General features: G+C 43.8%; 1 long non-coding RNA gene across 3 annotated transcripts; it reads right to left on the bottom strand.

The window, feature by feature from the left end:
* On the bottom strand, positions 1-23,672 carry LOC132329338 (uncharacterized). 3 transcript variants are annotated; one of them, XR_009487031.1, is made up of 8 exons: positions 12,196-23,672; positions 12,021-12,077; positions 9,575-10,902; positions 9,189-9,260; positions 8,454-8,501; positions 2,589-7,506; positions 1,928-2,190; positions 1-1,559 (listed from the first exon to the last, which is right to left on the bottom strand). It is a non-coding gene; the product is annotated as an uncharacterized LOC132329338 (long non-coding RNA). The 3 variants fall into 3 exon arrangements; XR_009487033.1 differs by having other exon boundaries at positions 1,988-2,190; XR_009487032.1 differs by having other exon boundaries at positions 1-2,190; positions 2,589-6,756; positions 7,397-7,506.
* Positions 23,673-24,038: the final 366 nt, after the last annotated feature.

Genomic DNA, 24,038 nt, shown 5'->3' with positions numbered 1-24,038 from the left:
TTTTTGTAGCATTAGGGAGCAGGCATTAGTTTATTCCAGACTGGGGTGCTCCACCTAGATGCACATGACTTGCAAAACTTTTCATTTATTTCTATATTTTTAGCAAAAAAGTTAATATTCATTGGTTCTAAATTTCACAAATTTTTGCATCAATTATTATTTTATCTTCTACTGGTTATTGATTTCTCATGCTAATTAATCCACATGTTTTCTTATTATCTTTTTCCCAGACAGGGTGTCTCCAGAACATGTTGAATCACCTTTGTTAGTCTTTTCTTTATCTTCTGGTTACTTCCACATGTCCTTGGAGGACTATAAATTCTGGATTCCAGGTGTCCAGCCTTTACCTCCCAAGGGCTTTTTTCATTGAAGCTTATCAGGGTGAGTTCATCATAGCTTAAAGTTTTTGGGGATCTAATAATCACACTCTAACAATAACAGTCAGTAAAAAAAAAAACAACAAAAAAAACCAACATAGATACATGCCGGCTAAAATGGAAAATTACACTGCTAAAGACTAATACACTACTTATAGTTTTTAAAACAATGAATCAATAAGTTAATTAAAACCAATAATTTAGGAAAGTTATCCCATTTCCAACAAGTACAGGCAGGAAACCATGGATGGTGCAGTGGGATCTGGGGCTGACTCTTTCTCTCTTACTGGACTAAAACCTGCTGCTTGTTTTTGGAGCCTGAAACCCGAGTGCCATGTGCTGCTAGTCAGATTCCCGGGAGCCACAGAAGCAGGGGCTGCAGCACCACAGTGAATACAGGGAGCAGCACAGGCTGGTGAAATAAACTAGGCAACACCCTGGCATCCACCCCCAGGGAACCCCATGGCAAAAGGATTTGAAATAGCAAAAGGAAGGAAATGTTTACATCTGGACTGGAGAGCAAAGGAGCTTCCATGCACCAGCAAGTTAAACCTGGCTCAGTCCCCAGGCTTGAAGGGTTTGCAGTTTCAAGCTTATTCTTCAGAATTGTTAGGAATAAATGATAAAATCCCACAGGTTGGAGGAAGAAGGATCTACCTTCATACTCCTCACCCACTGAGTGAGGGGCTGGGTTCTTTCCAAAGGGAAGAAAGTGAGTGCCTGGGTTTTTTCCAAATCAATGCTGCATTTGGACCATGAAGGAAGCAAACAAATTTGGGTTTAACTAACAAAAAACACATTATGACTTAATAAATAAAACCATAACTTAATAAATAAAAACCATAAAAAATAGTAAACCTCATAATAAAACATATTATAAAAACACATTATAAAACATAACCAACCCAAACCCTCTTACATCCATTATTCAAAACACATTTACATAAATTAAGCAGAGAAAAGAAAACAAATGTTGAAAAACCAGGGCAGGTGACATCTGGAATGTGGCACATGACTATAAGTTTATGACAAAAGCAGATAGTAAAGCTCATTCATTTCCCTATTCCATCTTTAAGTTCTGTTAGCCCCAAAGTTCTTTAAGTCTTGGCAAAAGGCTCTTCCTTGTCCTTCAGGTGATGGCTTCTGACAGAAGTCTTCCTCCCTCTCATTGTGGCAGTCATCCTGGAAGTGAGAAAACAACCCATGCATTTTAATTCCTTTACTTCTAATTCAATTGGTCAGTTGTGCTTTTTTGAATTTCTGTCTGGTTTGAGTGTGACATTTTAAAATTTCATTATTTAATAGAGGCAAAAAGACCAAACATAGCAACCCCTAAACTCTTACATTTACTAATCAATAACCCTTGCTAATAAACTAAGTAGAAAAGCAATCTCATGAGTATCCCTATCAAACTCTCTCCACCCCCAGTAAACCCCCAAATTAAGCTTTAACCCTGGGGACACACCCTTCCTCTGACAGAGCATGGCTTCTCATGTACATGTTCCTTCCCCTTGTTGTGTCCAACACCCTGGAAGTTAGAAAAAACAAACCTTCATTCTTAATTCCCTGAATTCCATAAATGCTGTTGAACCCAGAAGTGTTATTTTGACCTTTATGAAATGTTGCCCACTGTGGGTTTGCCAGAGTTTCCTTCTGATGGTTGAGGCTTCACTAAAACCTTTGGGCTGTGAGGGGTGATCTTCCTACTGCCCTCAGCATCACTCAGGTGGCTTTGGAAGCTTACATCTGTTCCAAGTCAAAAGCAGCAAGTTTCCAGCAGAAAGAGGAACAACTTTCATATGTCTCAAACACCCTGCAAAGAAAAGAGGGGTGTTCTTTGACCTCTCAACTCTGTCTCCCTGTTTTCCTTCCCTGGAGGATGGCAGCTCCTCTTTAGACTACAGCAACCTGGAAATCAAAGAGTCTTTAATTATTGCCCCTTCTGTTCAGAAAGGGGGAGAATTAAGGGAAGAAAACAAGCTTGAAAACTCTCAACAGCCCAGGCTATTACAACATCCAGCACAAACACAGGTCAGCCCATGCCAACTTTCCAAACCCTGAACAGTTGAGAAAGAATTTGGATTTGGCCACAAGGATGGGCTGCGAACATCAAGCTTGGAAGAAAACCCCTCTAATTTATACTGCACTTAGTGGTCAGATAAATAGCTAAGTGTATAGGTACACACTTGTATATAGTGTATAACTACTCACCTCCTCCCAGAGCGCAGCTCTGGCACTACGTGGAGGAGTTCCCGGGCTCAGCTCCCAGAGCTGTGCTCATTGCTGCTGTCTGGGACTGCCCTGAGAGCAGGGCACAGCCTGCAGCTCACACTGGGTGGCAGCAGGATCACCCTGGAGCTCTCCCTGGACAGCTGCATCAATCCTGGTGGGTGCAGAGCTTAGAGAGGCCATGGCTTTCTCCCTATCGGGTACTGCTGCTCCCTGGTCAAGCTGGCAGAGCTTCAGTGCCCTTCTGCATGATCTGATGTGCCACAGCCTGTTTTCCTGCCCTGGGTGGTGGCACTCCCCAGAAGCTTCTTATGGGGCTGGAGGGATGGACATTTGGCCCCCCTTGCTCCTGGAACACCCAAGTCCTGCCAGCCACTGTTGTGCCAGCTGCAGGCTCCTGGCAGCTCTCTCAGCTTCCCCTGGGGATGCCGTTCAGGAAACCAGAGCGGCTCACCTCAGCAGCCGTCTGAAAAATCAGGCCTGCTGTGCTTTCCAGGAAATCCAGGATGGTTAATTAATATTTAGCTGCAAGTCTCCCAGGAGAGCAGCCTCCTCAGCAGTGAGACCACCACTCCCCTCTCTTTGGCTCTTCTCCACACCTGCACAAACTCAAGGTGGCCGGTCCCACCAGGGTGCGCAGTCCAAGGCACGGCTACAATTCCCCTTGGGAGCAGCCCATGGCCGGTTCGGTTCTGACACAGGATGAAAGATCTGGTTCCAGGAAGGGGCAAGCATCCAGGGCTGGTCTGCTGTTGCTGGCTGCTACAAACTCCTTCTTCCAGGCTGCCAATGCTGAGGTGTGACATTGTTCACAGGGGTCCCAGGATGAGGGAAGAGATGAGAAAGTTGACTCCATGTTCAGAAGGCTTGGTTTGTTATTTTATGATATATATTATGTTAAAACTATACTAAAAGAATAGAAGAAAGGATTTCATCAGAAGGCTTAGCTAAGAATAGAAAAGGAATGAAAAACAAAGGCTTGTCTCTGACCGAGACAGTCTGGACAGCTGGACTGGGATTGGCCATTAATTAGAAACAACCAGATGAGACCAATCACAGATCCACCTGTTGCATTCCACAGCAGCAGATTAGAATTGTTTGCATTTTGTTCTTGAGGCCTCTCGCTTCTCAGGAGGGAAAAATCCTAAGGAAAGGATTTTTCATAATACGTGTCGGTGACACTGAGGCTGCTCTGTGCTCTGCCAGGGCTCTGCTGGGGCTCAGAGCTGGCCGTGGCTGAGCCCGCTCTCACGTCACATTTCCATTGACAGCTTTGCCTCAGATGGGCCCTTTCAGACTGCACTGACTGATCTTGATGCTTTTTCATCTGAGTAAGACTCTCATCTGGCAAAGACATTGATATGAGTTGTACAAATCCAGTGGCTGAGAGCTGAAACCCTCCAGAGCTACAACTAAAAGCCTGCATCTCCACATGATATTTTTTCTGCCACACTCTTCATTTGTGTCTGGCTGAAAATGCAAATGTGCTGTCTTCCTTACCTAGGAGGACCATGACTGGGAAAAAATCTGTCCAGTGGGCTGTATTCCATAAGCAGTGCCGTCTGGAGTTTAGGAAAGAAAGAGACCCTTCTCCAATCTCAAGCCATACCAAACCCCCCCCATAAATGGGACTTTGCATCTTTAAGAAAAAAGTGGCAAATAAAAAGTGAATGTACAACTTAATCACAGGGTGATAAGGAAGGGTATCCTCTGAACTGAAGTTTTAAACAGTTTTTATTCTGAGAGCCACTCATTGCTGGCGCTGGACAAAGCAGTTCTGTCACTGTCACATCTCCTGTCTTCCCTCATCTGCCTTGCCACAGTGATCAGAGGGGTGAGGCTGGAGAGATGCTTTGCTGACAGTAAAAATGGATGCTGCCCAAAGGAAAAGAAAACAAATGAACCACAGCTTTCCAAACTCATTTTCTCATGGGCTCAAGTACTATTCCTTGAGATACCAGAAAGATGCAGAAATAGGTCTGAAGGAACAATCTGCACCTCCATCTTCATGCACCTTGCTAACACATGTCCAGCACCTGGAATACTTGGCCCATAATTCTATTAAATTTATCAAGATATCTCCAGCTTGGTGCAATATTTGCCCTGCCAAGACTCTGGGAATGCTGCTTGCAGTCCAGGAATTTTCTGCTTTCAGAAAACACAAAATATTGACTTAGGGATCCTCTTCCTTATAGGCATGAGCTATTTTAGTTGTCAGAAAAGATGAGGAGCACAAGCTTTCTTCAAGAAACTAGAGGACAGCTAAGAAATGTTTATCCCAATAGGATCTGGGCCCATGTGTTCATCTGAAGACCACTGAGGTTTTCAGCACCAAGAGCAGAAAGACAAGTGGTGGAGCACTGATGGGAGCACTCAGCTCTGACTTGCAGGGATAGCAACATCTTCCTTTGCATCCCCTGCACCTCCCATGCTGGCTGGCACCTTCACAGCAGGGACAGCCAAGTGGCACATTCTGCAGCTCCCAATCTGTCATAAAACCTGGCATCAACGCTGCAGCAGTTCTCATCTCCTCAACTGTGCCAGGCAGCAAAAAGGGCTGTGACAAGTCCCACTCAAGTTGTCTCAGTTTTGGTGTCAGAAACCTCTAAGAGTGGGGTAGGAGGGACAAGCTGAGGCCCTTCTGATGCTCAAAGGGAGCTCCCCAACAACCCCTTCCTTCTCACAGCCAAGTCTTAGACTGCTTGGCTGGGATGGCTTCATTGGGTTCCTTCATCACCAGCACCATTTCAGGCCTCCATAGCTGGGATTGTCCTACTGCAGTTCTTTTGCCACCAGGGAAAACTGAGCATGCTACCAAAACACAGAACAGGGCCACAGAAATGATCAAAGGATGGAACACTTCTCCTACAGGAAAGGCTCCAATACTTGGGGATGTTCAGCCTGGAGAAGGCCCTGGGGAGGTCTTACTGCCCTCAAGGGGGTTCTAAGAAAGATGGGGATGGTTTTTTTTTGTCAGGGCCTATGAAAAAGGGGAAATGCTTTCAAATCAAAAGAGAGTCCATTCAGATTAGGTCTGAGGAAGAAAGTGTTTATAAGGAGTGTGGAGAAACACTGAAACAGGTTATCCAGAGAGGTCCTAGGCACCCCATCCCTGAAAACATTCAAGGTCAGGTCAGACAGGGCTCTGAGCAACCTAATCTACCTCCAGATATCCCCACTCAGAGTGGGAAAGTTGGACCACACAACCTTTAAACGTCTTCTCCAACCCAAACTATTCTATGATTCTACTCAGTTTTCTCTTGGAAATCACCCAGACTGGGCATTAATATGAGGGGAATGACTGCTCTTGGAGAACTGGTGGTCAGTCTTAAGCAGCCCCACACCCCACAGCCCAGGAATGCTGTACCTGACCAAGAATATCGACCCAGTTTGGCAGATCCATCAATTCCAAGAAGAATGTTTTCACTTTTTACATCTCTATGAATCACGAGGTTGGAGTAAAAGGAACTTAGTGCTTGCAGGCACTGATAGATAAAAATCAAACAGGAGGGTAAAAATTAATGACCTGATTTCATCACCAAGAAAGGAAATGGCTCTAAAGAACCTCACTTCTAGCTGAAAGGTGAGTAGTGGCAAAACATGGTGTTGTCAAGAGGAAGAGTCTGCTGCTTCATCAGTAGTAGAGCAGTATCTTTCTAGGCGAAGACATATTACTTCTTGAAAGTTAAATGGCAATTGTTGTTACAGACTGTCCCCTGCAAACACAGACAGAATGCTGCGGCAGGGCATGGGCTCTCTCCATCCAGGTGACAAAAAAGGGTTTGCTGTTAATTTAAAAGTCTGCTACCAGCATATTTGCTTCTACAGGCAAGGAATGCAATACAGACAGGCTCCAGGAAAATGCTCAAGGAGGCAAAGTTGAGAAAATTAATTAATCTTTTTTTTAAAAGAGAGTACCACAACAGTTGTGCTGGCAGGTCCTTCACATAAGACACTCCTGCTTCTCTGTATCACCAAAGCAACGCAGTAACAAAGCTTTGAATATGAAATCACTCCTGTTCTTACCACCTGTCCAGAAGTACCAGCCTGCCCAAACAATCAGAAGTACCAGTGGCATCCCTTACCTCTCAGCAGATGGTTGCTATCTCTCCTTCAGCCATGTGGACTTTAATGACCCTGCTTTAAGGTCCTTCATCCATGTATTCCATAATTATCCAGAATTTATCCCCAGCAAGGTAGATGAAAGAAGGAAACAATGGCATGAAGATGAATGTGCATAGCTAAATTACCTTATGAAAAACACTACAGTTATGAAAACTACTACAGTTTATTCCTATTTCCAGGGCACCTGTAAATGAACACAGAATGAGAAGAAGAGGCATTTCTCCTAGGTTATACACTACTTGGAATCTGTGCAGTCTAATGAGAAAGGCCCATCTGTGAAAACTGAGATGTTTTAGGTGGCAAGAAAGTGAAAAGTACAGGGAAATAATTTCTATGATGAGTTACCAGCATTTATCATAAAACACAGAAAATACGTTCAACTTAAAAAAAGAAAAACCCAAACCAACCCCAAACCAACAAAAACACATGGAGGCAGTGAACTTAGGGACTGCTGTTTTAGTCAGATAGGTTTTTCAAACCAGGTTTCCAACAATGCACAACAGAAAAGATTAGTGCAAACAAAATTCGCTCTCCTCCCACATATTGTATACAAATAGATAAATAAAAGTAAAAACATCTCCAGCAGTATCTGAAGAGGGTTTTTTTCAACCTTTGTCTTGCAGAACATAAATGAACATTCACACAATAATACCAGAAGAACTTACCTGTCTAAATGGCTAACAATATTAGGGTGCTTATTGTCCCTTAAAACTAGAAGTTCATTGATTAGTTCCTTTTGGGGCTGTTTTTGGAGACTCACTTGCTTCACAGCAACCTAAAATGACATTGAAAATCATTAACCTGAGCAGTCTGTCAGAATGATCCTGGAGGGAGTGCTTCTGGAGTAGGAGAGCCCAGCTATGCCAAACTGCTGTGTGATGACACATCAGAGCTTAGTCACTGACATTACAACAGCCCATGTCTCTGCCAGCTCAGGTGCTAGTTAGGACACATGGCCATAGACATTTTGCCCTGTCAGCTTGGTAAAAATAGTCACTTAGGCTACCAACCCTAGAGCTCTAACAACAACCTCTGCCTAAATTCTTTTCCAATGTCCTTAGTTTATCATCACTATTACCATTCACACATAGTTTGCAAGCACAAAGCAGTTTTGCTCCTGTGAAAATATCACAAAATATCTGGAAATCCTTTAGGAATTCTACAGAGTTTGATCATTTTTTCAAATGCAGCTGTTGCTCTTCTTGATGGCAAAACAAAGCAAACACAGACATTATGGATAAAATGCCATCCTAATAGGATCATTAAAGTTATCCCCCAAAAAGCAGAATCCTACCACTTCCTAACTTGTAGAATTTTGATTTTGCAGCTCTAAAGAACATTCTTGAACACTTTGGATTTGCAACAGTTTCCTGGCTTTAAAAAGAAATGATCCACTCCATGGCATTTTGTGGACATGCCCTGAGTCTCTTGTAGACTTCTATCTAAGCACAGTTACAAAGCATGGTACTCCAAGGGGATTAGAAGCTACTAGGAAGAATCAGATGTATTTGCTGTCAGACAGATAGGAGCTTTCAGAAATCTTAAGCTGTAGCCCCAAAGACCTGTCCAAAAGGGATTGGGCAGGACGATGCTAGTCTGTGATTTGTAGGAACAGCCTTTACAAGAAAGATTTTTCTCCTGGAAACCCAAAGCTCCAGCCACAGCTCACACCAGAGGGAAAGGCACTCAAGAGCAGCAAAATCTGGGATTATTGACACTTACCTCTCCTCCTGTGGCAGTAGCAGTCACTGTATAAACCATTCTGAAACCCTGGAAACAAAACAGCAGCAAAGAAAGGAGAAGCTATTGAGTTCCTACAAGTGAAAGCCAGCCCAGACAGGAGGTCTCTGCTGCCTGGAATATTTATAAAACACCTGGCACCACCTATTCTTCAGCCAAGAGCACAGCAGCCCACCAGCCCTCTGCCATGCAGGGTGTCCAAAAAAAAATTTAGGTGCAACATGAATGTCTAGTACAAATCTCAAATGCACACACTGGATTTATTTTATTTCCAAACCTCTGCAGGGCCTGGAGCATATCTGCAAAAACTGGAAAGTGATATCTTTCATTCTTTTTCCATGTTGCCTTGCTGAGTCCTCAAGAACTCTTATTGCTCTGTTCTCAGATCTCTTATTTGAATCTATCTAGGGCCCTGTTATTTTGAGGAAAAAAAAAAAAATTTCTCCTAAGAAAATAGATAAAGAGGTTCCAGGAACTAGAGGGACAGAAGATATGCCAGGTCCTGCTCCTTGCTGAAGGCAAGACACTTACCATATGAATTTCTTTGGCTCTTCTGATCAGAGTATCAGAGTTATAAATTCTGGTCAGGACTGAGAGACAGAAGGATCTAAATCCCCTGTCTGAACATGTTTGGAGCTTGTCTGACTTCACACCTGGTCTTACACCAGCAAAACACCTGGCCTGTGGCTCTGGAGAAGGAACTGTGGTTGGACTTACCCTTTGGCCATTTTTTCTGATCCAACATATTTTGTCACAGAACAAAATATCTATCCACACTCATGATGCTCCCTGAAAGAAACAAAATGAAAGATCACCTCAGTAGGAGATACCACCATCCAGCAGAGCAGAAATTCATCGCTGGTGCTGTGAGCTGTAGTCATTTGGGCAACAACAACAAGAAGACAGGCAGCTCCATAGCACAGATGGCCTGCACAATGACTGGTTTTCTACAGTCCTTTGAAGAGTTACCTTGACAGGAAACCAGGAAAAGGGAGAAACATTCAGAGGAGATAGATAGAGGGAAAGAACAGGTACCAAGGCAAGTGTTTGCTGTCTATGAACATTAGCATGGCTCTATCAGACCAGAAGAGCAGAAGACCTACTTAGAGTCCCTAGACTCTCCTCCTCTGTCCTCTTTTGCTCCTGGCAGGCGTTGCTATCCAAACTGCTGATGCTGGAATTCTCAGGTGTGGGAATGTCTGTTTCAGAGGATACTGGTAAAGTGTCAGTTACTATTCCAGAGGATGCGTGGAGCTGTGACAAGAAATCAGTTTGTGTCAGAAAGGTGGCTGGTAGAGATAATTTTCATTACTATTTCAGGCTTTAGGAAGTGTCCATTGGGAATCGTGTTCCAGCCCTTCAGGCCAACCTTCTCTTGACATGGCAGGACTACACAGGAGTCTCCTCATCAAATTTTGGTCATGTAAAATTTATAGGTGCAGTCTAAGCTGTCCATTTAGCTACTTTGATGGTCCATGGAGAGGGGCAGGAACCTCCACAGGACAGTTTCTGTGAACTGTGCTTTGGACAGCTGACTCCGCTGATGACAGGGAGCCTGCACAGATTTTACACTTTTACACCAGTAGCATTTAAAGACACAATGCTGCCTCTTATCCAATGCTAAGATAAAGTCATGGTCCCTCTCAGAATGCCAGCAAAATGATGACCAAACTTGAAAGTTCAGAGCTGATTTTCCAGGTGTCAGTGGCTGGCACTGGGGGAAGCACTTTGTCACAGTAGGACTCCAGCCCTCACTATTTTCAGCCATGAATGACCAGTGCTGCCTGACCAGAAACAGGCAGCTCTGAATTACACCAAACACAATGCTGACCAAAGGTGGCCCTTACTGATACTGGACTCTCAGGTTCTGGTCCAAAACCAGGTGGAGCTTGGTTGTCTTCCTCCTTACCATCATCTTCTTTAGAAACAGAGGGAGCCCAAGCAGCTTCTGATTCTGGGGTTGTTCCCCATGGACAGACAACAGTGTGAGTGACAGAGTGTTACAAATTATTTACAATATTATTAATATGCATCAATCTATCCAGCTATACTAAGGAGAAATCATGAACTTGGATAGAAATGGGATTCTGAGTTGCTAAAACTAAATTAGAGTGGCTAATTAGACAGCACTGTACATTGTTGTCACCCATATATTCCACCATGGCTAAAAACAAACAGCAAGCAACTTCCTGTCTGCAGGAAGCAGACCTTCATCTACTTAAAATCTCTTCAAAAGAAAATTACAAAACAGCCAGGGAGCCCTTTTTTGTGATGCAAACACACTGAAACTTTATTCAGGCTACAAGGCTGGCTCCTATTGCAGCAGGCAAAGTTTGTGGCTTGCTCCATGATTCTGAAATGCTTGGAACATCAGAGGTTACTTTGCCACTCACTGAAGCATGGGCTTTTCTGTGTCCATGTGCAATTTCACCTGTAATGGGCAAGGGAAAATAAAACAGATGTTGTTACAAAACTGCCTGTTGTGGGGAATCCCACAGAATGACTAAACCCAAATAAAGAGCATTTTTCTTCCAGGATGTCCCTCCAAGTAGCAGCGATTCTTTTACATAGCAAGCAAGAAAACAGTGCAATATACTGGGCTGTTCTTTTTCTCCAACCATTGTAAAGCCAGACCATCAAATCTTTTAATCGCAGAATTTAGAAAATAAGTGGCTTTCCTTCAGTTCTGGAGATAACTGCAGAGTCTTTAGACAGACTTCTCAGAAGCTCTGCCAGTCTGCAGAAGTTTGGAAGTTGTCTTTGTTGAAGCAGCAGCTGAGGAAATCACAGACCCCACTGCCACAGGCCAACCCAAGGCCGGGAAAGGAACCTCTGCAGGTTCAATTACAAAAGCTGCCCACACCCCATGAGAGAGCTACAGACATCCCCTTTTTGGCTGAAGCTGTTGACATGAGCTTTACCAAAGTCCTAGTATCTTAATCTTTTCATTTCAAAATCAACTCAGTTACTAAAGGAGAGCATGAACAACACACTGATACAAAGGCCAGATCAGATGCACCTAGGAAAAAACCTCTACTTACTTGCTAGGTGAGTCACCAGCCAGATTTTATCTGGGCAAAAATAGAAAGAATATGCCAGTGGAAAAAAATTACTAACTGCAGCAAAGATTTGCTTGAACATTTTTAGTGATGCCGGGCAGCAGCTTTGAAGACTGTGCACTGAAAAGGGAAAATATGGGACCCCCAGGGCCAAGGGGCAGCCTATAAGCTGGGACTCTCCTCCAAGAGGATCAGGAGAACCCTCTTGCAACAAGCATATCAAAGAGGTGCTCTGGGCACTCAGGCATTCTATGCACCACTGCAACATTCTGTTGGCAGCAGCACAGCGTCGGCAGCAGCAGAACTTTCTGCTGACATCACAGTAGCAGCCATTCTTAGTTCGCAAATTTATGCAATCTTCTGGAAAGCTAATGAAAAAAACCATTTCTGAAAGGACCCAAGAGTACAACACTCCAGACAAGTATGCCCTGTATGCCAATCTGAACATGGAGAAGAAATAAGGACATGAAGGAACAAAAGTAAACATAACCTTTGGTCACTAATGCTTCCAACTGAGAGTAGGAATGCTTCTCCCATCTCGTTAGTTCTGAAAACAAGCCAAAAAGAAAAGTCACCATTTCAGCGACATTTAGGGGCCAGAAGGCGAAACAGAATTCATTTCAGGAATATTCCACAAGATGGAATGATTTCAGGTTACTTCTTACCCACTTCAGTGTTGCTCTGACTGACAGTGGAACCTGACTTCCTTCTTTTGCGGCAAGATGAAACCCCTGACATAAAGCCCCCACGTTTCTGATTGCTAACTCATTCTTTGGAATCTTAACATTTGAGAGCATCCAAGACTGTCGGATTCTGCTTCAGTTTTGTTCTGTTGGAGTTCTGTAGCATCCTGGCCCACTGCCCCTGGTGTGCCCTGCAGATGTCAAGCCCAAAGAGAGAAGGTTTAGAATAGTTAAAAGCTGCAGCCTCACAGATCATTACCAAGATCCCATGCTACCCTGCAAGATGACTTGCAGACATTTTGGCTTCATGCCTGGACTGGCTGGAGAGCCACAGGTGTTTCCATGGCAAGAAATGGCCCTGCCAGAAGCAGGAGCAGCAGGCAAAGGGAAATGGAATCCTCCCTTTGGAGATTCCTACTTTACAGGCCTTGAAGATCATAGAGTGAGGATTCTTTCAAACTTACCTGTGGTATACTGGGATAAAAGCTGTGCAGTCACTTTTTTTTTTAATCCTGAAAATTCAGTGGAGTAAAGGAGCAGAGTCCAGAACCCCAGTGCTGTTGAAGCCCTTTGAGTGGATGTTCCACAGTGGATGTTCTTGATGAATTGCATCACTGGGAATTATTGTGCTCTTTGGAATAACTGTGCTATTTTGAAGGTGGCTGTAATTTCAAGTCATTTGTCTTACTCTACAGCTGTGAAGTGTGAATGGAAAGTGTCTATTTGAACAGGAAGTGAGCTCAGTTTTGTAAAAACAAGGATCAGGAAATAGTGCACTAAGGATTCCTGCTCTGGGCTCTTCCTGAATTTGGGAAAGTAAGTCAGCATAGGAGCTCTTATTATAATCATTATTTTATGTAGTGAAGAACCACTTCCAAACTGCCTTAAGAATCACTTGCAAAGGACTTTGAGCACCTCAGACAGCCTATGCTTAGTGATATTTCTCATCCCCTATTTATGTAATGGTAAATGCTCTCTAATTGCTTAATATCTTTTTAATATTGTGGTGCCCAAAACTGTCCCCAGGACTCAAGGTGAGGCTGCCCCAGTGCAGAGCAGAGTGGGACAATCCCCTCCCTTGCTCAGCTGGCAATGCTGTGCCCTCACATTCAACTTGCCATCAACCAGGAGCCCCCAGGTCCCTTTCCACAGCACTTCTTTCCAGCCTCTCATTCCCCAATTTGTTCATACACCCAGGGTTGTCCCATGCCAGATACAGAATCTGGTGCTTGTCTTTGTTAAACTTCATACTTTTTGTTTTTAAATGTTTTCTTTTTAAACATCATTGTTTTATGTTGTTTTTCTTTTTGTTTGGTTGGGGTTTATTTTTTTGTTGTTTTGTTTTGCTTGATTTGTTTTGGTGGGATGGGAAGAGTTTTGTTGTCTTTTTCACTTGTTTGTTTTTCACAGGAAAGAGGACCTGGTCTTCCAGGTTTCTTAGCTTTTCAAGACTAACATGTGAAATAATAAAAACTATGAGCTATAACACTTCAAACACTTGGGTCTTGATTATATTTCAGTTCTGTCATTTATATTCTGCTTTCCCAAACAAACCCTACAGATTCACTCAGGACTGCCAGACAGCACCAGAAAAGATTATTGGACAGTTCCTGTGACTGCAGTTCAGTGCTATGTTGAGCAAACACTGCATGCCATTTGTAAATCAATCCTCTGATCCCCAGTAAAGTCCCTTTACTTTTCAGTGCATAGAAGACTTTGCATATTTTCAAGAAGACTGTTTTTATCAAAGGCTGCATCAATTTACACCAAATACCCGCCCAATCTGCCAATCTCCAACATACATGGAAGTTGTGAAAAAACAGGCACCTGTAACAAACAGATGTGTTCTTATTGTTTCAGTTCCTAACACTATTAAATTTTACAGGAGCAGCAATGAATTTAGACTTCAGACACCTGTATGCTTTTGTAAAACCTGCCAAGGAACAAAATTAGGATCTTGAATTCTTCTCTTTTCAGAACAGTCTCAGGTGCTCTAAATCAGCTGACAACCTGACTTGGAATATTAAAAACAAAAATACTGCCCTACCATGTCAGAACAAAGGTTCACTGAACTCTGTGTTCTGTATCAAGCTCTGTATTATACCTCCATCACTGCCCCAAACAAGATGCTAATAAAATGCTAAAGAAGCTAAAAATGTTCCAGAATGTAGGCTGTGATGATATTAGAGGTCCAGTTAGTCAGGGTATTAAATAGACTGGTGTTTGCATGTTCTGTGATATCTGATTTTGGTTTGGGAGCTGCCATTAAGGCTCCAAACCCTGCTGCAGCCCTCTAGCCAAAGATGTAAGTGGAGACTCAGCTTGATGCTAGACCTAATTATCAACAAAGCAACGGCATCAGTGACCAAAAGAGATGAAATCCTCAAAGAGTGAAACTGGAGCTCATAGCCATTTCTTTTAAGGTTTAGCTGAATCTGACCTGAGGCTTGGCTGGTCCCTTGGCTTAAGTTTAGTCAGAAAAATTTCCTGTCAATGGAGCAAACTAAAACAAGCAAGATAAGCAAAGGAAAAAAGCCCCAACAAAACCCAAAGAAAGAGGCTATGGAGTCAGAAACAGTCATGTAAATATTCTTGACCAACAACAACCAAAAAATAACCAAATTCCTCTGAGAAACGCAGTGGGTCAGAAGATTGATACTTGGTAAGAACAAGGATTGACCTGCTCTGAGAGATGGTGGGCAGTACCTCATACCTGCACTGGACTAGTGAGCACATTAATGCTCAGCCCAGCAGCAGGGGTCTGGGGTTTCTCCCAGCCATCCACTCTGTGCCTTCCTTCCTAGCCAGCAGGAAGGATCATTATCTTAAACATAGCCATAAACTGTGTATACTCCTGCTTTCCAGTGACTACACATGGTTAAGGACACACAATAAAAGTGACCTGAAGACCTGGGGTTTTTAAACACAAAGCATTCCTGCTCTCACACCTTTTCTACCCTGCAAAACACACACACAACTTGTTCCCGTTTATCTTACAAAACCCAGCTAACAGCCTCATTAAGTTCCTTGCTGATTCCAAGTAATGTTTCTGCTGCAATGACTCCAGTTAGCACCATACAACAGATTTGGAACAGGGCACAAAGAGCTTGACTCTTTTTGTTAAAAAAGCACTATTGTCAAACAAGTAAAGGATACTTTTTTTTTTCTTTTCTTTTTGGGGGGGTGGTGAAGGGGCTAGGAGGGTAGGTGGGGGGTGTGTGTGGTAGGGTGAGTGACCAGAGAATGCGACCATTTCATTGCTGCAGAAAATAAAAAGTTGCAATATTCGAGACCCCCCCAACAGTGCCATTACGGGACTCGCTTCCAGGACACAGGTTGCAGCCTTGGATACACTTCAGTTCAAACTCTACATTGTCAAAGCCGGCCTCATGCCCTAGCTCCTTGTCCAGGCTCCTCTGCATTGAACCGATATCCCAGCTCTAGGCAACCAGCGAGGCAGTCCGACTACCAAAGCTTTGCCAGCAGCCCGCACACACCTACCGCGGCCACCACCTCGGCATAAGCCAGCGTGCGGAACTCCTCATCATTCGCCTGCGCGAGAAAGACAAAACCCTCTCCGTCTGCCGCACGCTCCCCGCCCACCTCCTCCCCTCGCAGCTTCAGCACCGCGGACAGCGGCGGCCGGCGCGGGGGTCCCGGCGGGGTCCCGGTGCCCGCCCGCCCCTGGGTGCTCCCCGGCCTGACCAGGGTCGAGCTGGAGCCTGTTAGCAAACTGCAGCCTGATATCCCACTTCTCCTTCGTGTCTGGAAAGAATCCCCTCCTCTCCCAAGCAGTTGTGTTCCTCGGTGCTCTCTGCTTTGCTCTCCTTTTGTGCCCTTACAATGAGATCCAGAAGTGTTGCAAAGAGGACTTCAAAAGCTGTGAACGGGAATTTACCCTTGTAATTGTTCAATTCTTTGTTGTTGTCTCCGTGTCTCTACCTGTATTTTCTTCTTGATTTTTCGTGCAGGGAAGTCAGTTTCAGCACAAAGTAGTAAGTTAGGTTAAAAATGCCTTACTCTCCAGTGATGTTGCTTGATCAGGAAGGACCTTCCATAAGCATGGGAAGGGGGGACTGGGAAAAAAAAATACTAGCCTGTCTTATAGAACAACCTTGTCTCCCCATTTTCATCAGTTTCCACGTGTGGAAAGTTCTACTTAAATATTCATTTACAAAAAAAAGAGAATACTTAAAATTGAAGGAGTCAAAGTATTACGGAAGTAGAGCATTGTAGGACTGACAAACAGGCACAAAATCTTAAGAAATGCAAGGCAATTTGATGCCCCAACATAAAGCCAAATTAGACACAGGCACTGTATTTGCATCTTTATCTGTATGATTCTATGTGTAGTTTTTATTTCCTCATGGCATCATCAGCAGGCTCAAAATCTGGGATTTCCACACAGTCCCTTCAGTCATCTACAGTCTCCTCCTACACAGGCCCTGCTCAAACAGCCAAAGAATAACATAAATAACATTTGTTCCCAAGCTGGACCATCTCAGACTTTAAACAGGCACATGACAAATACCCAGTTTTGATGAATCACCAGTTAAAAGCTGCCTTACAATCATGAGGCCAATGTAACAGCAGGCAGTACAATGCCAATACTATCAAAGATGTTTGACTCTGCCTCCATTCCTGGCTCATCCACCAAAACAATGGGCTCCTCCCATGGATGCCAGCTGAGGTGAGGCTGGGGCCCCCTAACAGAAGGCAGGCGGGATTTTGAAGAAAGAACTGTTTTCAGTAACATTCAGAGAGCTGGAAGACCAAAAGAAAGGAGGAGATGTACTGCAGGACACTTTCTTTTTGAAGTGTAAATGCCTAACACTTCCCAGCCTCCATGTGACTGATTTTAGACATGCTCACCCACAATCCACCTGAGAATACTGATCACAAATTGGCAGCAGCTGCCACTCACAGAACGAGGTGAGAGAGCAATACACTTTCTTATGGAAATAAGCATAAAAATGGCTTTGCCACCTGTATTCACACAGAGCCAAAGTGTGGCTGAAGTCTGTTGAATTACAGAGGGTCTCTCTTACTGCGCTGCTCTGGTAAGAGGCTCTGAAAAGGGAGAAGTGGAAATCACTGAGCAACAGTCACATAAATGTATTGTACAGTTCTGCAGGCTTGCAGGGGAAAAATTCAGACTTGCTTGTACTTCCAGTAGCTTTAAGCTGCATGGTATTGAATCTGGATCAGGACAAATGGTAGAAGCCTTGGCAAGGCTTTCACACTGGCAGTTTCTCAACAGCTTTGTCACTGTTGGTACCCAAGCAGTGAGCTTGGCTATGCCTACAGGTGCTGGAACAGCAGCTCTGGAGAGCAGGGTGGGAATTTTCAAGGAAATAATGTGACTCCTATTTTGGCAAATTGTACATATATGAGGAAAATGGATATAAGCTAGCCAATGTAATTATTTCAGAATTTAAGATTTCAGGATAGCTTATGCCTTGATTTTGTTTGAAAGCAGAAGACCAAGAAGTAGCATCTCCTGGTGCTTTTACTCCTAAAAAACTAGAAGCAACAGAGGAATGACATGGCTTTTAAACATATAATATACAACAAAATGCAAACACAAGCCTGTGCTTGGGAACAGAAATAGGAAAAAAGTACCCTAGGTTGAGACTTTAGAGCATAAAAAAGCAAGAGCATCTTGGAAAAAAATGCAATGCTAATTAGAAAACAAATCTATCTCACAGTTCAAGGAGTCTAGTTCTGATTTGCTATAAATAGAAGGAATTTTTGATCTATAGTAGTGCATGCTTTGTTATATGTGGTGGAAGAGAGAGAATACTCTTCCTTCATAACCCATTTGAAAGGTTTTTCATGAAGGAAGTACTGAGCATCTAAATAAATCTCAAGGAGACCACATCCTAACTACAGTTCTGGAAAATGATGTTTCAGTAGAAACCATGTGTTTTCCTGACATGTTTTTCTTTCTGGAAAACAGCTGCTTCCTGAAGCTCTTGGAAATCCCAGGGAGGGTGGGCCAAAATAATGGTTTTAAAGAAAGCATTATAAGAGTGGGCTTTTTATGACCCCACAAGTTCTCCTGCTCTTGACTCCCATGCAGCAGTCTGAGGTGCAAAAGTTGTGCCAGCTACAAACAGCACTTTTTGTTAGGAAGTTTTTCCACTGATGTAATCTGGAACAGACCATAGCAAACCAGATCAGTCTTAAATCCTTTGTATCATGATCCTGGATTAAAAAATGGGTGTCACCTGTCTTTACAGGTGACAGCCTGGAAGGCCCCTGCTTTCATATGTCAGCTGAAAGCTGTATGCAAGATACTTAACTTTGCCTAGTGGAGTACTCTACCACAGAAGACAGATGTCCAAAGAGCAACAGCCTCCTCCTCCAGCCAGAATCTGTTCCTGCTCCTAATCCTATCTTCTTCCTGCTCTCACCTTGCCTCAGAAATTTCTCAGCTTTCTGCTGGGTCTTATGCACCAACCAAACCAAAACCACCCCGCAAAGAGCTGGAAAGATTTCTCACCTGCGCTATGGCCTCGAGCCCCAGCAATACTGCAACAGTTTCCAATGCCAAGAGCCAACTCAGCAAATGCTCCCTGCAGTATTCCCAGCATGGGGAACAGGGAGCGCTCATCTTCCCAGGCCCTTCCTCCAACTTACTCTTTGACACTGACATCTTGTGACCAACTGTGCAAATGACAACTCACTTACTCTGCTGGAGATGGGACCCTCACTTAAAGGGGATTTCTCATTCCATCTTGTATCTCCTTTTTTTTTTTTTTTTTTTCCTGTAGTATCAGTGGATCTCTTCACAGGCCAAAGGATCAGAGTAAAGCTAAATTAAGACCAGAGAAAAATCCATGCAGGTATTGAAGTGTAAACAGACAATGCTGAGAAATCTGTATTTCTATTTGTTTCCACTAAGCCCCCAAAACAACCCCAAAATTAAACCAGTGTTTCCAGTGACTGGTGCGCAGCACCATTAGCACAACTGCTCCTCCACACGTCCCTCGCCAGCACCTTTGCTGAGTAAAATACAGTTCCTCTTCTTCTCTGCCACCTGTTCGAGATGCATCCTCCAATACTTGCCTCTCAGAGCCAGGCCCTAGAGCCAGCAATGCACTGAACATGTTTAATTGTCCTCTACAGGAGGCAGGACGTTCTGTCACCTATACAAAAAGTGAAAAATGACTTTTGAAAAAGTAAGGTAGTCTAGCAGTCACGGTCAAAGTTCTGTTACATCCACTCTGTTACATGAAAGCTATCAGCACCCTGTGGGGTTGACACTGGTAAAACTGGGCTTGCACACAGAAAACACTAGAATGTGACTTTGCTGAAAGTTCTGAAGTTTATTCTATGTTCATTTACCAATAAACTCCATGGAAGTGTTCTAGAGGTATATATTTAATCTGAAGAAAAGAAAATGTAGATATAAACTACAGTTTAGATATGAGCTACCTTTACAGAGCTGTATTGGATTGGTGGTCATCCAAATTTAGGATGTAACTTTATAGACAACTGAAGTAATCTCATTATCCATTGGTTCTTACAATGTAGAACCCTAACAAAAATATAGTAAGGGTCAGCATTTAGGCCACTTACCTCACTGATACTTTCCTACATTTAGGCCACTTACCTCAGTGAGTACATACTTTCCCACATGTTCTCTGCTATTCTTGGCACCAACTTACACATTACTGAACTGCCACACCTGCCCCAGTAAATTGGGCGTGTCTGGGATATTCCTAGGCACCCAGGCCAACCAATGTGGAGGTGCCTGCACCTGTGCTAATAAATTCTCTCACTATCCAAGCAGCCTGGCTGCACACAAACAGCTTCCAAGAACATGCCAGCCCCAGAAGAATATTCAGAAGTCCTTGGAAGTGCTCTGCTTGGCACAGGCCAGAATTGTGCCAGCCAGCATCTCAGTTTACTGACAATAAGTAACCACATTCCTTTCCTGGGCCCTGGTTAACTTACTACCACAAATGCTGCCCAAATGCTCCCAGCATGGAGTGTCCAAATACACTTAATATTGATACACTTGATACACTTGAAGGACAGGATGCTAACCAGAGGGATCCCCTTACTTTGCTCTGGTGGTTTCACCTGAAACACTGTGTCCAGCTCTGGGATCCTGCTCCTTTCTTGGGGCACAAGAAAGACATGGACCTTTTGCAGCAGCTCCAGAGGAGGGCAACAGGAATGATGACAGGACTAAAACACCTCTCTTTTGTGGAAAGGCTGAGAGAGTGGGGATTTCTCAGCCTGGAGAAATCTCCAGGGTCACTTATTGCAGCCTATTTAACAGATGAAGGGGTCTTGTAAGAAAGATGGAGAGAGAATTTTTGCCAAGGCTGGTAGTGACACAACAAGGGGTAACAGAACCAAGAACTAAGAAGCAGGCACCTGAAAAAAAAAAAAAAAAAAAGGAGAAAAGGCAAAAGGAAAGGCAAAAAAAGAGAAGCCATCCAGACAGACACTCAAAATCGTTGCAGGAAAACAATCAGTTTTCCTGGGCAATACAGGAATTGATATTCCTGTGACATATTTCATTAACTTACAAGAATTTAGTAGTATTGAAGTGGAACATTTTCACATCAAACTTCTTATCATCTTTCTACAATGATGATTGAAAATTATTGAAAGGTGTTTCAAAATAAGCATCATAATAGATGAATCAACCACTGAGCAAAAAATGACGCGCTCTACAAGTGTCTCTTGCTCTAAATTGGTTTTAGATTTAGAAGAAATGCAAATCATTTAGGTGAAATGCAATCAGGATGGATAATTTTAAGCATTGTTTTGAGGTTCACTGAAGTGATTTACATGAAGAGTATGTGCAAGGCAACTCAGCATCATGTGAAATTTTAGCTATTATGCAAACTAGATAACTGAGGTCGACAAGAAAACTATCAGAAAAATAATTCAAAACACTTGTGTGACACTGAGCCATTTTAAATCTTACATTTTTAGCTCAAATTTACTCTTTATGTTCTTGCTGTGAGTTTGTGGTTGTCTCAGCTGCCTGTGTGTTGACTCACAGCTTGTGAAAGGCCAAGTAGGTCCACATTTACTTTTGAGATTGTAATACATTTTAATAGCAGAAGTTAGACCTATATAGCCTAGTCTGACATGTCTTACCATTTTCATTATTTTTGTGGAAGAACATTGGCTTTTTCTTTTTTGATATTTACTGCTGAATATGCATCTTCTAAGACTAACAGCTGTACCCCACAGAATGTGCAAAATGAGGTATAGGATTACTAGTGTTTAGGCTACCTTGTAAAGGAGAGAAGTACAGTGATACAAGGAGAGATTTCCACAGTCCACCACTTAATGATGTTGGAGAACATAGGTGCAACCTGTGAAGACTTTAAAGTAGCCACTGGCAACTTAAACCAACAGGAATGGCACTTACTGAATGTTCCTGAGGAGAAGCATATTTAACAACTGCTATGGTCTGCTTGTTCCTGGGGATACAGGTCTGCCAGCAGTGATGCTAACACTTTGTCAGGATATGAAACACAGTATGCACAAAATGCAATCCACTTTCAAATAACCAGAGTGCACTAATACATGTGCATTTTCTGCAGCACAGCAGATGTTATCAGGCAGAAATGCCTTTTACCCAGAAACTACACCATAGGTGCTCTGTGAGGCCCCCTGCTTTCTGGACTCTCCAGTGTGTCTCATGACTAGAAAATTTGCATGGCCAATTTCTCACAATCAGACAAGCTGCAGAAGACCTGTGCCATCCACTTTTCTACGCATCTAACCCTGAGATGACCCTATACTGGGCAGGTGTTTCACCTGCCTCCTGCCTGGAGACCCTCGTGGCAAAGAGGAGAGGGTTTCTGTCATTAACTTACATAAGGAATGAGCACTCAGCAAAAGGCAGCAGTGCCCTTACCAGTAGTGCTTAGCCCAGAGGATTTTCAGCTGCATGTGGTCAGCCCCACAGGTAGCCAGCCTTTAGAGAGCAGGAAGGAATCCCCTAGAAGAGCTGCACAGCTGGCACACTCTTCCAAGTGCCCAGTATATTTGTAACCACCCACACAATGAACTGACAATTCAGCAAATTTCTCAGTCAGGCAGTCCTTGGCTGAACAAGGATCACAGGAGTTCTGCATTCCAGGCTTTCCTCCCTCAGCTCAAATAAGTAATAACAATCCCACCTCCCCTATATTTGTACTATTTACATTTCCTTTTCACTGTCTGGCACCTTTGACTGCCTGGCAAATTTACTGATCTCCTTTTTCAGTTGGCTAACCTGGATGGAAAGAAACCACAATAACCATAAAATTCATCATGAATGAAAAAGCATTTAATTCAGTATTTCACACTCCAGCAGACAAAAGTAATAATGACACCACTTCCCCATTTTACACGCTCATTTTTTCTGCAAGCTGCTTTAACCAGTTTTGCAATGGTCTGTCATGAAGTGTTGGGCTTGACAGTACTCCTCTACCTTGACAGGTCACTTGTCAGTTGGAAAACCTCCAACTTAAATCAGAAAAAAATGGATTACTATACTAAGACAGTAAATATTTCACACACCAAGATGATATTCAAATCAAGGGTTGTGTTAAACAGTGAACAAAACTCTAAATAAAAACCTTCCATACTCTTAATTCTTCCCACTGAGAATATGGAATGTACAATCTGGTTATGTGCTGTCTTCAAACTACTGAATATCAACGTTAATCAAACTAATATTTATACCAATACCAAAACCAGACAGGATCAGGATCACAATTTTGGCAGGATCCTGACAGTTTTAACTTGGTCCCACTCCATTCTAGGGATACACCAAGTAAGTCTAAAAACTGCTTCTGTATCAGCTGCTGTATTTTCAAGATAACTTGTGTGGCAGCTAAGTTGAGGAAAAGCACTGACTTCTAGGCTGTAACTTGTGAATGTAGAACAAAGCAGGCCTTTTAATGTGGGTTTTTTTCCAACCTGCAGACCATTTATAAATGCCAAATGGCAACTGATGCAACAGCAGCCTTTCATAGCAATGCAGTGTCTTAATCCTCTAAAATTGTGGAGTTTATATTTAAAGCCTGCACTTCAAAACCTTGGAAATGTTAATTTATCATCAGCTACTGCTATTCTTTTACAGTGTAACTGCCGTACACAACTTAGCAGTGCTTTATGGTTACAACCCACCAATTCAAGAGTCAAAAGTTTCGCAAAATGAAAATAATTGTCCCATAAGCCTATGTAATTCGCCCAAGCACGGGGACAGACTGGCAATTTTGGCACCAAAAGCCCAGGTTTTAGCGCTGTCTTGTTGCATTTTAAGGCGTTCACCACTTAAACCATTGGGACAACCACGGACAGAAATTGTGCCGCGACACCTTTCCGTGCAAGCACGGCGATAGGGGCGGACTCACTGCGCCGCACCCTCCCTGGTCCCTGCGGGAGATCCCAAAGGCGGTGCCTCCATCCGACCCTTCCCGCCCGCGGCAGCACCTCACCGACATTCCCTCTCCCGGTGAGGAATTTAGGAGGCCCCAGCCCTCGCCCCGCCCCGCCGCACGCGGCGCGCCCTCACAGGCTGCCGCGGACTGCTGACCCCGCCCCCCGGCGCCGGCCCGCCAATCCTGAAGGGCGATGTGGCTGCACGCGCTCGGGGCGCTCCCTCCCCGTCCCTCCCCCCTCCCGCCCCCGGAGCGGCCGCGCGCTCCACGCGTGGCGGCCTGCGGTTGGCGGCTCCGCGGCGACCAATGGCGGGGCGGCACCTCAGAGCGACCGGGCGCTTCCGCGCACGGTGGCGCCGCCGCTTTCCCGTAGCCGCTCCGGCCGGGCGCTTCCGCGCGCGATGGCGCCGGTGTCCC

Source organism: Haemorhous mexicanus, chromosome 1, assembly GCF_027477595.1.
Source record: "Haemorhous mexicanus isolate bHaeMex1 chromosome 1, bHaeMex1.pri, whole genome shotgun sequence".
NCBI lineage: Eukaryota > Metazoa > Chordata > Aves > Passeriformes > Fringillidae > Haemorhous > Haemorhous mexicanus.
Note: the sequence above shows the minus strand (reverse complement) of the source record. Positions and strands in the feature narration are given on the sequence as shown.